Source organism: Alligator mississippiensis, chromosome 1, assembly GCF_030867095.1.
Source record: "Alligator mississippiensis isolate rAllMis1 chromosome 1, rAllMis1, whole genome shotgun sequence".
In the NCBI taxonomy this organism is placed as follows: Eukaryota; Metazoa; Chordata; order Crocodylia; family Alligatoridae; genus Alligator; species Alligator mississippiensis.
This window is the reverse complement of record NC_081824.1, coordinates 239,957,067-239,969,083: the sequence shown is the minus strand read 5'-3', so window position 1 is coordinate 239,969,083 and position 12,017 is coordinate 239,957,067. Positions and strand designations below refer to the sequence as shown.

General features: G+C 42.1%; 1 long non-coding RNA gene across 1 annotated transcript in view; it reads left to right on the top strand.

Moving 5' to 3' along the window:
- The window catches only part of LOC132247679 (uncharacterized), a 30,819-nt gene extending 22,506 nt beyond the window's left edge, over positions 1-8,313 (top strand). The window contains exon 2 of the long non-coding RNA XR_009458963.1: positions 1,540-8,313. This is a non-coding gene — a long non-coding RNA (uncharacterized LOC132247679). The remainder of the gene's footprint in view (positions 1-1,539) is intronic.
- The last annotated feature ends 3,704 nt before the right edge of the window (positions 8,314-12,017 follow it).

The following is a 12,017-nucleotide window of genomic DNA, read 5'->3' as shown; positions in this document are numbered from 1 at the left end:
GAGAGCATGTTTTAAATTTAATGTTCTATTATTACAGTCATAGAATGCAATAATGACAAGCCTTTGTCTTGAATGGCAGTTGGAAAAAAAAAGGGGGTTGGTTAGCTCAGGTGGTTAGAGGATGGTCCTGATAGTCCCTAAGGTTGGAGGTTTCATTTCTGTTTGGACTGGATGATCTCTTGAAGGCCCCCCCAGCCTTAGTAACTTTAGTTATGAACCATTTAAGCCCAAAGATTTGTTGAGGTGTTTGGGAAACTCTTTTCAACTTTTGACCCACTCCACTTTCATCCCATTTCCGGTACACATTTAAAATTTGCTGCATCTGAGGAGATGAGCAAGTGAGCTTAAAATTTGCTTAATGCAAGAATTTTTGTGAGTTAAAGCTTCCTTACCCTGATTGTCATGCACAACAAACAAAAACAAGGGATTTAGAAATGGCCAGAGTGGATTACATTGGAAACTTACATGATTTCTTGCTGAATTTATTTTTTACCATTTCCCCATCTTTGCTGTAATCCCTGTTGTGTAAAACCATCCATTTCTTTTAGGAGCAGCATTAATAAATGTATTGATAATATCTGCTTCCTATGAAGAATTTCCCAGTTTTTATTACAGTCTCTTGAATCTAAGTTCAGTCACCATGCTTGCAATCTTGGGCTCATTGGTGGTGGCAAATCCATCATCTATCTTGGAATAAGATCCAAACATTTTCCTGATCCTGTTCTTCCCATTTGCGGTAAATTTCTATTGTTGTTTAAATAGTTGCCAAGCACTGATAGGCATAGATCAGTAACTACACTGTCAGCTACAGCAGCTTGTACCTTCAGTTTATGGTCTTAGCAATGTTGTGGTAAACTGTTTTACCACTATGTGGGTGGAAGTTTATGGAGGCTGCCTTCAACCATGGTCTTATATGCATATGACTGTAGAGGTTTGGACTGTTAATTTCAAAATATTTTTTACAGTGACAAACTTTATTAAAATGTTTAATCAAAAATTGCATTTAATATTTTTCCAAAGAAATTTCAAGTAAAAATTAAATGAAAATATGTTTCAAATAGACATTTGCATTTAGATTTGACTCAGCTGAAAAACTTTGTTTCATTTCAGTTTTTGTTTTTTCTAATATTTCTCTATTACATTTTCTTTCAAAGAAGGAGGGGAAAGGTAAAAAGGAGATTGTGGCAAATACACATTTTTCTGTCTCTCCACTTTTTTCTACACTAGAAAATAGGAAAGAAGGAAAAATAGTGTAAGAAACTGGGGGGGTGGGGAAGTATTTTCACACATTTTTAATTTTGTATATGAAAAGGCAAAGAAACTGAAAAAGGAAAAATAGTATAAGGAAATGTGTGTGGGGAGTACTTTCTCACATTTTTATTTTTTGTCACATGAAAAGGCAGAGAAACTGAAGTGAGAGAATGTTATCACTTTCTTTCTTTCTTTATTAAGTTTTTTCCATATTTATCTTAGTTAAAAAAATAAAAAGGGTAATAATGTGTTTTTGTTTCCCTTTTAATATTTTTTCTTTCTTTCCAGTTGGGAAAAAAGAAGCTGGAAATTCAGAAGAGGTGAGAAAATCTTCAATATCCAAAAACTGAAAATCACAAAGTGGGAAAATGTTGTTGTCAAAAACTGAAAAAAACCTAAATCGGATGTTTTTCATAAATATAAGCTGAAACAGTTAACTTGGGAAAAAATATTTTGGCAAAACGCATTTATTTCAGAAGAACGATAGTCACCAGCACTAATACTTTTTTATGAAACAAAAACTTTTGTTCACCAAAAATGTTGTTCACCAAACAACTTTTGTTGTTTTTTATGTTGTATCCTAATTATTTTCCTATTTTGTTAAAAAAAACAGAGAAGTTTGAGGACTTCAAACAACAGGCTTCTTCGTTTTGTGCTAATTTTTAATATTGTTGACACTTCCACAGTACCATTCATTTCCAAGTGTCACCTCACAGACTCATATACATGAGGTATCTGTGGGTTGGAGGGCAGCAACTAACGGAGATGCAGCAGAGTGTGCAAGAGTGCAGAAGAGAGCTTGGAAAAAAATTAGCAAAGGAAACTTCAGCTCTTAGCAGTCACATTGTGAGATCTTTACTTTCCACAGAGACCAGCTATGAGCTTGGTCCATAAGGCCTCTTCTGAAAGAACCACACACAATAAGTGTGTGTATCAACAACAACTCAACTGTCAGAAGATCAACAGCCCATTGGATTCTGCTGGGACCTGAATTGGTGGTTCCATGAAGTGTATATCAAACCTGCTGCTTGCATTTGTAAACCATCCTCTGTAGCTGACTTGTGTCTTGAGGAAAGCAGTGCTCTTCCTGCTCACAGAATGACTTCCATCATACAGAGCAAGTGAGAGACTGTATTTGTGGGGGTAGAAATACATCCATATTGCCCACATATCTGTAAATGTAACAGGGGTCACTGTGGTTTTTTTTAAGTCTGGTCCCCATTTGCTCAGGCTGCATTGGTTCTGGCAAAGGCAAAGGAGAATTTTGCTCCATTCCAAGTGCTGGTGGTATTTTTCCACAGTTGCTGCTTATAGTGTTTAGTGTTTCATTGACTGGAAAGTATCCAGGGAATGGAAAAGGAACTTTCTCTTCATCCTCTGGAAGCAGGAAATGCTTTAAGGGTGAGAATATCAAGGGCATTTTATGGTAGTGGCCTCTGTTTAAAGGTCATACTCTATCTGTCAGTCTACCCTCAGCGTTAAAAGCACTGAAAAGCAACTCCCAGCTCCTCATCCGAATTTGAATAAGATTTCACTCATCTGCTGCCTATTTCCTTCATGCCTTCACCTAGTTTTACTCTGTCCAGGGGTCTGTCCACCTCAGCCTCATGAAAAAGAAGTCTCATGTGGTGTGTAGGGCAAAAATCTTATACTTCATGCTCTGACCCTTTCATCTCTAAGAAGTCTGTATGCAACAACAGTGGTGGAGGGTCTCCATTCCAGCCTAATCCTGCCTGAGAACTGGGTTCATGTTCATATATTCTGGCTGTTGAGATGGAAAGTGTGAATTTTATAGAAAATTTAATCTTCAGAGAAGGAGGATAACAAGGAGGGGACAGGGGAATGGCGGCGGGGGGAGTCACACTGGAGAAAGAGAGACTTGCAGACGGATATCCCATTATGTTCAGACCTCACAGTCTCTCCCTATGCATACGTGTCAAGTGTAATGTGTGCTGGGTGTTAGGCAAAATGCTTCAGACTTAGCCAAAAAAGAGGCCCCAGCATGTCTTGCTGTGTTTAGCACTAAAGTCAGTATGGGCCCTGGCTCCAAGCCAGTCACACTGGCATTACTGTTATTAGATACCATTGTGTTAGGCTTAGCGCTTTTTGCAGTCCAGAGAAATTCCTTTTGTGTTTTCTTGCACTCTTTGTTCATTTCAAAGCACTGAAATGTCAAAAAGAAAAGGCAGACCTAATATAAACACTATCCTCTTTTCTTGAAAATGTGACTAGAAGAAAAGTCTTGGGTGGAGTAAAATGAAGTCTGCCCCGTTGCACTTCTCATGGATTGAAGCTCATTACAATTAGGCTTAGATTTAAATTTTATAAATAACTTTAGAGAGTCAAGATGTTCCCCACACTCTGTCTAATTGCTTTTTGCAGAAGCACTATTAGATGGCTTACGAGGGTTGGACAAGAAAAGCGGATAATTAGAACTTCAGGGAGCTGCTCAGTGGTAGTGCCAGTTGGCTGTCCTTGACCTGTTTGTTACTGGAAAGTCAGTTTGGATTCCATTTTTTTTGTGGTGCTTCAGGATTTTTTTCCTTTTAAATGACATGATTTTATAGCCTTGGAACAGCCAGAAATAGTGGAAGAAAAAAAAACCAAAGCATGTTCCAGCATTCCTCAGTGAGGTGACCCTCCCCTGTCCTAGCCCAGAGCCCAGAACTCGTGTTCTCTCCAGTATTGTGAACTCACTCCTTCAGCTACATTCTGAGCTCTTGTAACAGTCTTTGCCAAGTCTTAAACCAGGGTCTTTCTGGTCATCTGCACTACCATATTCTGAATCCCGAAAAACCATCGGTTTCTACTAAAGCCCTAGTTAAAATGGGTGAAAAACTAAATCTTAGAAACCAGTAACACAATGCCATTATTATTATTATTGTTTATGAAGCATCATACTTCAGCATAGCAACAAGAAAGGAGAGTAACTATGATAATAACTAGGTAGACTAATATTGATCCAGAGAAAGATCCAAACTCTTCCTATAACTTGTTGTACATTAATATCGGGGGAATCTTATGCTCTGGTTCTGTGTGTGTATCCGTGCACGCATGGATTGTATGTGCATCAAAGTAGCCTAGTAGCCAAGGCAGAGCCAAGGTCATTCTGAGGCATTCAGATGTGAGCTTCTTTTAAATTGGTGCATTTATTATCCCCAAAACAGATAGTTATTCCTGGCTTGTGTGGGTTGTATGGTTTAAACTCACTTTTCTCATCTCCCTCTTCACTGTACCACCCACATCTCCTGAAATCCTCACTTCTGCCTTTCTTTCCTTTTGCTTTGACTGTTGCAACTATTTTTTACGGTCTCGCCATATCCATGCTCCCACAAGTCTGGCATGTGCAAAACACTGCAACCCATTTCCTGGAACAAGCAAAGAAGGAATGGGGCCATATTCTATTTTACCTATCAGAGGCATAAGTGGATTTAGGTGCCTAAGTGTGAGTCTATTTTTTTTATTTTTTATTTTTATTTGAGGCCAAATTAGCCAAAACTAATTCCAAATCCAAGAGTCCAGAACCATAAATGGCCCTTCTACTGACAAACATCCTCCACTCACACCTGGGGCTTCAGATGTTTTCAAAACCTTTGGCGGGCATCCTACTTGCAGGCCCAAGCCTGCAGGCTGCAGGTTCGGATGCCTCCGAGTTTTGCTTGCCCTTAGCCATAAGGCCCTCAGACCAAGCAAGGGAAGTGTGAGTCTATTCCACTTTGCTCAAATCCCTGAAAAACAGGTAATGCAAAAGGTCACATTCCTTCTTGCTGCCTTTTTGTGACAGCCTTAAAAATGAGATGATGTGTATTTAAAAAGTAGATTCATTAATGTATATTTAGGACTTGACTTGACTTAGAATCACACTTGGGTGCCTAAGTCCACTTAGGCCCTCCAAAATAGGTAGAACTGGATTTGGTCTATAGTGACACAATCCCACTTCCAAACAAGTACATTGGTTCTTCTGTCCATTTTAGAGAGCTGTCCACTGACATGCTCCTATCTATTTTATGGACTTCCTGTTCTGCATAAATATGGGCTGTAACTATTTCAGACCCCTACCCTTTTATTTGGGCCTGATAAACCATGAACACTCCTCCATAAATCGTTGTGGATGATTCCAGCCTAATAATCAGAACGCTGGCTCAGGATAAATGGGAGCAGGAGTCTCTGGCCTTTAGATCATTAGCTGGTGTTGACTGAAAGTCAATTAGAGCTTGCTGAGCAGAGTCAAACTCGATTAGCAATCTGATACTTAAATTCAATTTGTTCCTTTGTGTATCTGGCTTCAGGAACAACTTCCAGGCATTCACTAAACTTTTCACAAACCTTAGAACTTTTTAAAATTTAACATAAATAATAGATTATTCATCCGAAAGCTTGCAAAACCCATAAACAAACACAAAAAACCCTCTTTTATTTCAGGTGTCTTTAATTTGCCAGACAGTCAAGAAATAGTCGAGATATTGAGCAGCTGTATACTGTGAGTAGCAAATCACTTCAAATAGTTCATAGAAAATCCCTTGTCTGAAACTTGTTTCTCATATTCATGAAGGGTCAAACTGTATTTGCCTTAAACACTGTCACAGGGGAGTTAATGAATGTTACAGGTGGGTAAACTGAGAAAGGAGCAGCCTTTCCAGACCTACTACTGTCTGGGCTCATCTACACATTCATTAATACAACATGATTACAGTGCATTAAGTTTAGTATGGGTGCATTTAAACGTGCATTTAAGCATGACTAAATTTAATGAGCATTAAGCTAATGTGCATTAAGCAATTTATGGCAGGTGTCTACATGTTCAGGGAGTTGGCACTGAAGTTAGTGGTCTTGGCACTGAAGTACATGCCATGTTTGTACACGCCACGAGATTTCCCACTTAAGCAGCTGCAACTGTGTTTGTGTTTGCATGAGCGGGATTTCCCGCCACTTTAAAAGTCTTTTTGAAGCGTTACACTAAAGATACTTGGACATGTTTTAGTTTGCATTGCCACCGCTTACATCACCATATCTATTCTGTAGTTCAGGCTTTTGGCCAGTAGGTGCCTCTGTTGTTTTATTTTATTTTTCTGCCATCCCTCCCTCCCCCTGTTCCCACAGCTGGCCACAGGTAGTCAGGGCATAGTGTGGGGGCACAGAATAATTAATACAGGAATAAAGAAAGAGATGGAGGAGCAACCCATATTGCTAAGTAGTGTTACTGTTGTATACAACCCTCTGCTAGGGGTGCCTGTATCTCCACCAGAGGTACTGTATGTGCTCCCCCCACCATGCTCAGGTTTCCCCCACCAGCACCACCCCCAGCTATGCCCACCACGGTGTTCAGAGTTGTGTTCAAAATTATGTTTGGAGTGTGGTACCCCGTAACACCTCAATATTTCAAACCTTCCTATTTCTTATAATTGACATTCCCATTCCAGACCCACAACGAATAGTGCCAGTGGATGCTGCGTGGCAGACTCGCCTCCTCTCCCCCCCCCAATATGCAGCATCCCAAGTGATATATAGGTAACATCACAAATGTCTCTCTGACCTTGGGGGTAGGGGTCTTTAGGTGATGTTGGGACTGTGGTCCAAAACCCCATTCTTCTTTCTTCCACTCCCTGAAGAACACTTTCGAAATCCAAAATCGAAAACCATCATTAAGGAAAGCATCAATCCACATCCAGTAGAAGCAAGCTTTTCTTGTTAAATAGTGTATAGTATATCTATATAGTGTTTTATGGTGTGTATAGTATGCTGTAAAGTAGAGCTGTGTGAAATTTTACCGGCTGTTTCATTTGGACGCTGTTTCAACTCATTTTGAGCTCAAAATGGTGAAATTGAAATGAAACAAAGGGCTTCAAAATAGTGTCAAAACATTTAGAATTTTGAAGCAGCCAGCCAGGTGGTGGGAGACAGAGAAGAGCCAGGGCTGCAACCCCATGTGGCTCAGCCCAATGGGGAGCACAACCATGGCTCTCCCTGCCTCCTGCCAACAGACTGCACTCCATGAGGCTGGCAGAGCTGATCAAAGTGCAGCGGTGGCTTTGCCTGCCTCCTGGCACCAGGCTGCGCCCTGATTGGCTCTGCCAGCCCCATGGACAGAGCCGGCGCCTACCACCAGCAGGCTGCAAGACACTGGGAGCTGAGCCTGGCTGAGGGAAGTGCCTCCCACTGCTGGGCTGAGTTCCCAGTGGCTCCAGTGCTGGGGAACTCAGCCTGGCTGAGAGAAGTGTCTCCTCCAGCCAGGCTGAGTTCCCAGCTCCTTGCAGTACTGGAGAACTCAGCCGGGATGCTAGAAGAGCCTCCTCCAGCTGGGCTGAGTTCCCCAGTGCTGCAAGGGGCTGGGAACTCAGCCCGACTGGGGGAGGAACTTCCCCCAGCCAGGCTCAGTTCCCCAGCACTGCATCCCATGCAGCAGGAGCAGCCACTTGTGATCCGGTGGGCAGATTGGGGACCCACCCGCACCCCTGGGAGAGCTTCAGAGGGCTCTTCTGGACTCCTCCCAGGGCTGTGGGCCCCCAATCTGCCTTCTGGATCCCAGGGTGCTGCTCCTGCTCCCCAGCTTCTACTGGTCAGCAGCCTCATGTACAGTTTCCTAGAAACCCCTGCACTGATCTCCCTGAAACTTGGCAAACTTCATGCCCTTAGAAGGGGCTACTATCTCTGAAAGTTTCATCAGAATGAGACAAGAAGTCACAAAGTTATAAGCTGTTTCATGCTTCTCCATTATAACCTATGAGCAAAACCTCAAAACAGAGTTGAAACAGCAAAACTGTTTCAACCAAAGGGAACAGAACAATGATTTAGAAATGAAACAAAACTCGAAATGAAACACTGTTCTGTCAAAACATTGAAGTGGAAGTTGAAGCCCTACTGTAAAGTTATAGAGGTGCTGGAGAGGAAAATCCCAACATTGTTTTTGTACTTTTTTTCTATTTTCCAATTTTTCTATTAATTGAACAATTTTTGAAATGTTCTTTAATTCACTTATTATCTAGAATTTTTTTTAAATGATGCCTTTTTGATAAAATGAATAATGTAAATGCACCTTACTTATAAAATAAAGATTTGACATTTTGTCAGTTGTGTGGAGTGTTTTCTTTCATAGGCAGATTGGCATGAATGGCAGTCCATGCTGTTCTGGGCTGGGTGGGGTGGGAGAGTTGATGACCGCACCCACCCATCACAGCATGGGGATCCTTTGTTTGGGAGTGGGGGTTATGGAGTGATGACATCACTAGAAAAATTTGCAGGGTGGACTGTTATGGGAGGTCAAATGCTTGTCCAATGCTTGGTTTATCCCTAATCCCAATGTACAACAATCCTGGCAAATCTGAGGGTGCAGCACCTTTTTTCAAGAAAGACTTGCCCCCCCTCCACCCCAACAGAGAGTGCCCCATCCCAAGTCTGACAGACAAGAAAAAGCAGCAAGCTGCAATACTGCAGCAGGAGGCATGGGAGAACCTTCCTTAACATTTGAAAGAGGACAGTTAGCAACTCTTCCATGTATTATGAGCCTAATTCTTGGGCATGATGAGGCAGCTGCATGCATGCATGCTGGGCAATGTAGTGGTCACTGGCTGGGGGAGGTGGGGATGGAATAGTGTCATTGGGGTCCTTGTCAACTGCTGGTGCTCAGCAACAGCTCAGGAACAGCTTTGCAAATTGTTGCTCAGAGCTTTGCATGTAGTTTCATAAAAGACAGGAGTCACGTGAATCATTCTTTTTTAACAATCATTTAAGGTTTTTATTTACCTTTTTATTTTTCTTTTCAATAGTAAAAACATAAATGATTTGCATGTGTCTGAATCCAAGCATTCACTGAGAAACAAATGTCTCTATGGATTTTTAATTGGAAAATCACAATAGATTGAAATGCTATTTCCAATGGGGAATCACAATAGATTGAAATGTTATTTATATTGCAGATGAAATAATCATAAGAAATTGAAATACGAGTTGCCCTAGCACTTAAGAAATGGAGAAGCAACCCATATGGCAAGTCTACCAATGTGAAGGGCTTGTTCATTTGCTGAGACATGATCAGTATGCAGTAGGAAAGAGAACCAACTAGCCCGGGGGGGGGAATTCACAGATTTCGATTTACAGATTTTTGATTGCTAAATCACAATAAATTAGTGTGAGTGTGCATGTGTGTATGTATGTATGTAAGTGCTATTTTGATTAGGAAATCACAATAGATTTAAATGTTATTTCCAATGGGAATCACAATAGCTTGAAATATTATTCATATCACAACTGAAATAATCACAAGAAATTGAACTGTTATTCACAGCACAGCTGAAATAGTGATGCCCTCAACGTGTGTGTGTGTGTGTGTGTGTGTGTGTGTGTGTGTGTGTGTGTGTGTGTGTGTGTGTGAAAAAGGAGGGACCTCACCTCACCTGAATTCAAAGCAGGCAGGCCCTGTCCCTGAGACCAAGCAGGAGTACTGTCTCTAAACTGACAGATTTTTCCCTTGATGAGAACGTCGCTTGATTAGCATGTGTGTCCATGTATGTATGTATTAGGGCTGTGCGAAGCTTCGGTCCCTGATTTAATTTGGCAGAGATTCAGCCCGATTCACTGGCTGAATCTCTGAATCCAAATTGAATCAGAGAACCCTTTAATTTCTCCAAACTGAATCTGAACCCTCCAAATTGATTTGGATAGTTTTGGAAAGATTCAGCAATTTGAACACAGACACAGCTTTAAATGTTTTTTCTACATACCTCTACGTAGCAAGAGGATCATGAATGCTGCAATGCTGGGGTGGATGGAGTGTTCCACAGAAGTGTGGGGGGCTCCCCAGCATGCTCTGGTCCACTTCTGGGTCCACTGGGGAGCACATGGGGGACCTCCCCTGAGCCCTCCCAGCTCAGTGACTGGTGCCTCCTGGGTCTGGGGAGGCACCCAGGGTCCCCCCACAGCCAATCGCTGAGGTGTGGGGAAGCCCCCCAGCAGACCCAGAAGTACTTCTGGTCCACTTCTGGGTTCACCACTGTTACCAAATTTGCCCATTACTTTGGGGTGTGCTCATTTATTAGGGATAGTTTCTAGGGTCTTGGTGATTCTGTCAATGTGCTGCTTGTGTTACTATACGGAGCTGTATTTCTCCCTTCTGCAAGCCCTCACCCCCAGTGGAGCTATCTTGCAGGACTCAATCTCAATGGGACTGGGTTCCTCTAGTCACCAAATCAGTCATACACACAAACACACACACATTAACGTGACACGCCTGACCTGGCCGGGCTGATCAGCATGGACAGGCTGACACCCTCATATGCCAAGAATCAGTTCATAAGAGCAACAATAAAATGCAGTCAAACACAAGCACACAGGTAAACAGAATCCCTCTGAATCCGGCTGGGTGTCCAGCTGACACCCTCATGGGCCAGCATTCAGTTCATAAGGGCACATCTGAGTCAAACTGGGTCAATCAGCCTGTACAAGCTGATCCCCTTATGTGTTTCAAACTCAGCACGTCCCAATCTTTGGCCTCTTGATGAGCAAACCCCACAATAATTTAGGCTTCACAGGGATCTTTAGCATAGGTAAAAGAAGCGTTGCTGCAGAGCACAGGAGGAAAAAGAAGCAGAGAAGGAAAAATATACCCAATTACTACCAGTTTGCCTATAAAAGTTATTTATTGCTAAGCATATGAAATATATAATAGTACTAGTAGTAATAGACATGCAAAAGAAAAACAAACACAAACAATGACAATACTACCCTGGTTTCACTAAGTATTTGGGGAAACTTAGCTCAAGCTTAACTGATACAGTTCAGGTTCAGAAGTTTATGCCTAGAGAGAAGAGAGAACGCTGTAATCTCACCTAATCCACGGTACTCAGGCTACAAAGCTGACAGGCACAGTCCGTAGCACAATCCTTGAAGAGAGAGACGATCTGTTCTTCCAGCGTCCCAAGAATGACAGGTGATGGTGTCAGCACAGGAGTCTTCTTCTTCTTTCCTTTTCTTTCTTTCCTCCTGCTTCTTCTTCTTCTTTCTTTCTTTCTTTTTTTAAGCACACACACTTACAGATTTTTATACCCTCAGTTCAGCTGCTTCGAAGCACCCTCAGTAGTGTAAATCATTGTCTTTTCTATTGACAAGGGGTTATCTGGTTTGGACCATCTCAGGAAACTGATTGATAATCAGGAAACACTTAAGATTAGGGAGTAACCCAAATACTTGGGAGCCAGCTTGAGATTCCTATGGATGGCAGATATCCTGATGGGATATCTCATGGTTTCTTCAGGAACAATAGATAGCTTGCAGCATCAGGATTTTGGATTTTTACTTGTTGTGCACAAGCCTCAGCTTAGCATGACTTTTCCAGATGTAAAGCAATTATTGGGGTGCTCATAACCTTTTGTGGAGAGGACTTCCACCAGTCATCTCGGGAAAGATACAACAACACCTGGGATTAGGGCTCCAGCAGGCTGGATGCTGTGATGAACCCCTAACCATTGTTCAAATGTTGCCCATACCCCCTCGGACTCGGTCTCTTGCCTCAGCATTCCCTAACCCGGCAACCGAGTTTTAGTCAATCAAATTTAAATAGGCCTCCCATAGTGGGACCGGGGAATGTACGGCCCGAGATGCCTATTAAACTTAGAGCTGTGCGTGTGTGTCTGGGGGGGAGAAAAGTCCTTAGCAAATCCAGATTAGAACTGGTCTGATAAATGCTGAGCTGGGTGTGTGTGAACATGGGTTGATTAACATTGGAAGCACAGATTCCCCATCATGCAGTGCTCTCCTGCTTCTCTGGTCCCAGA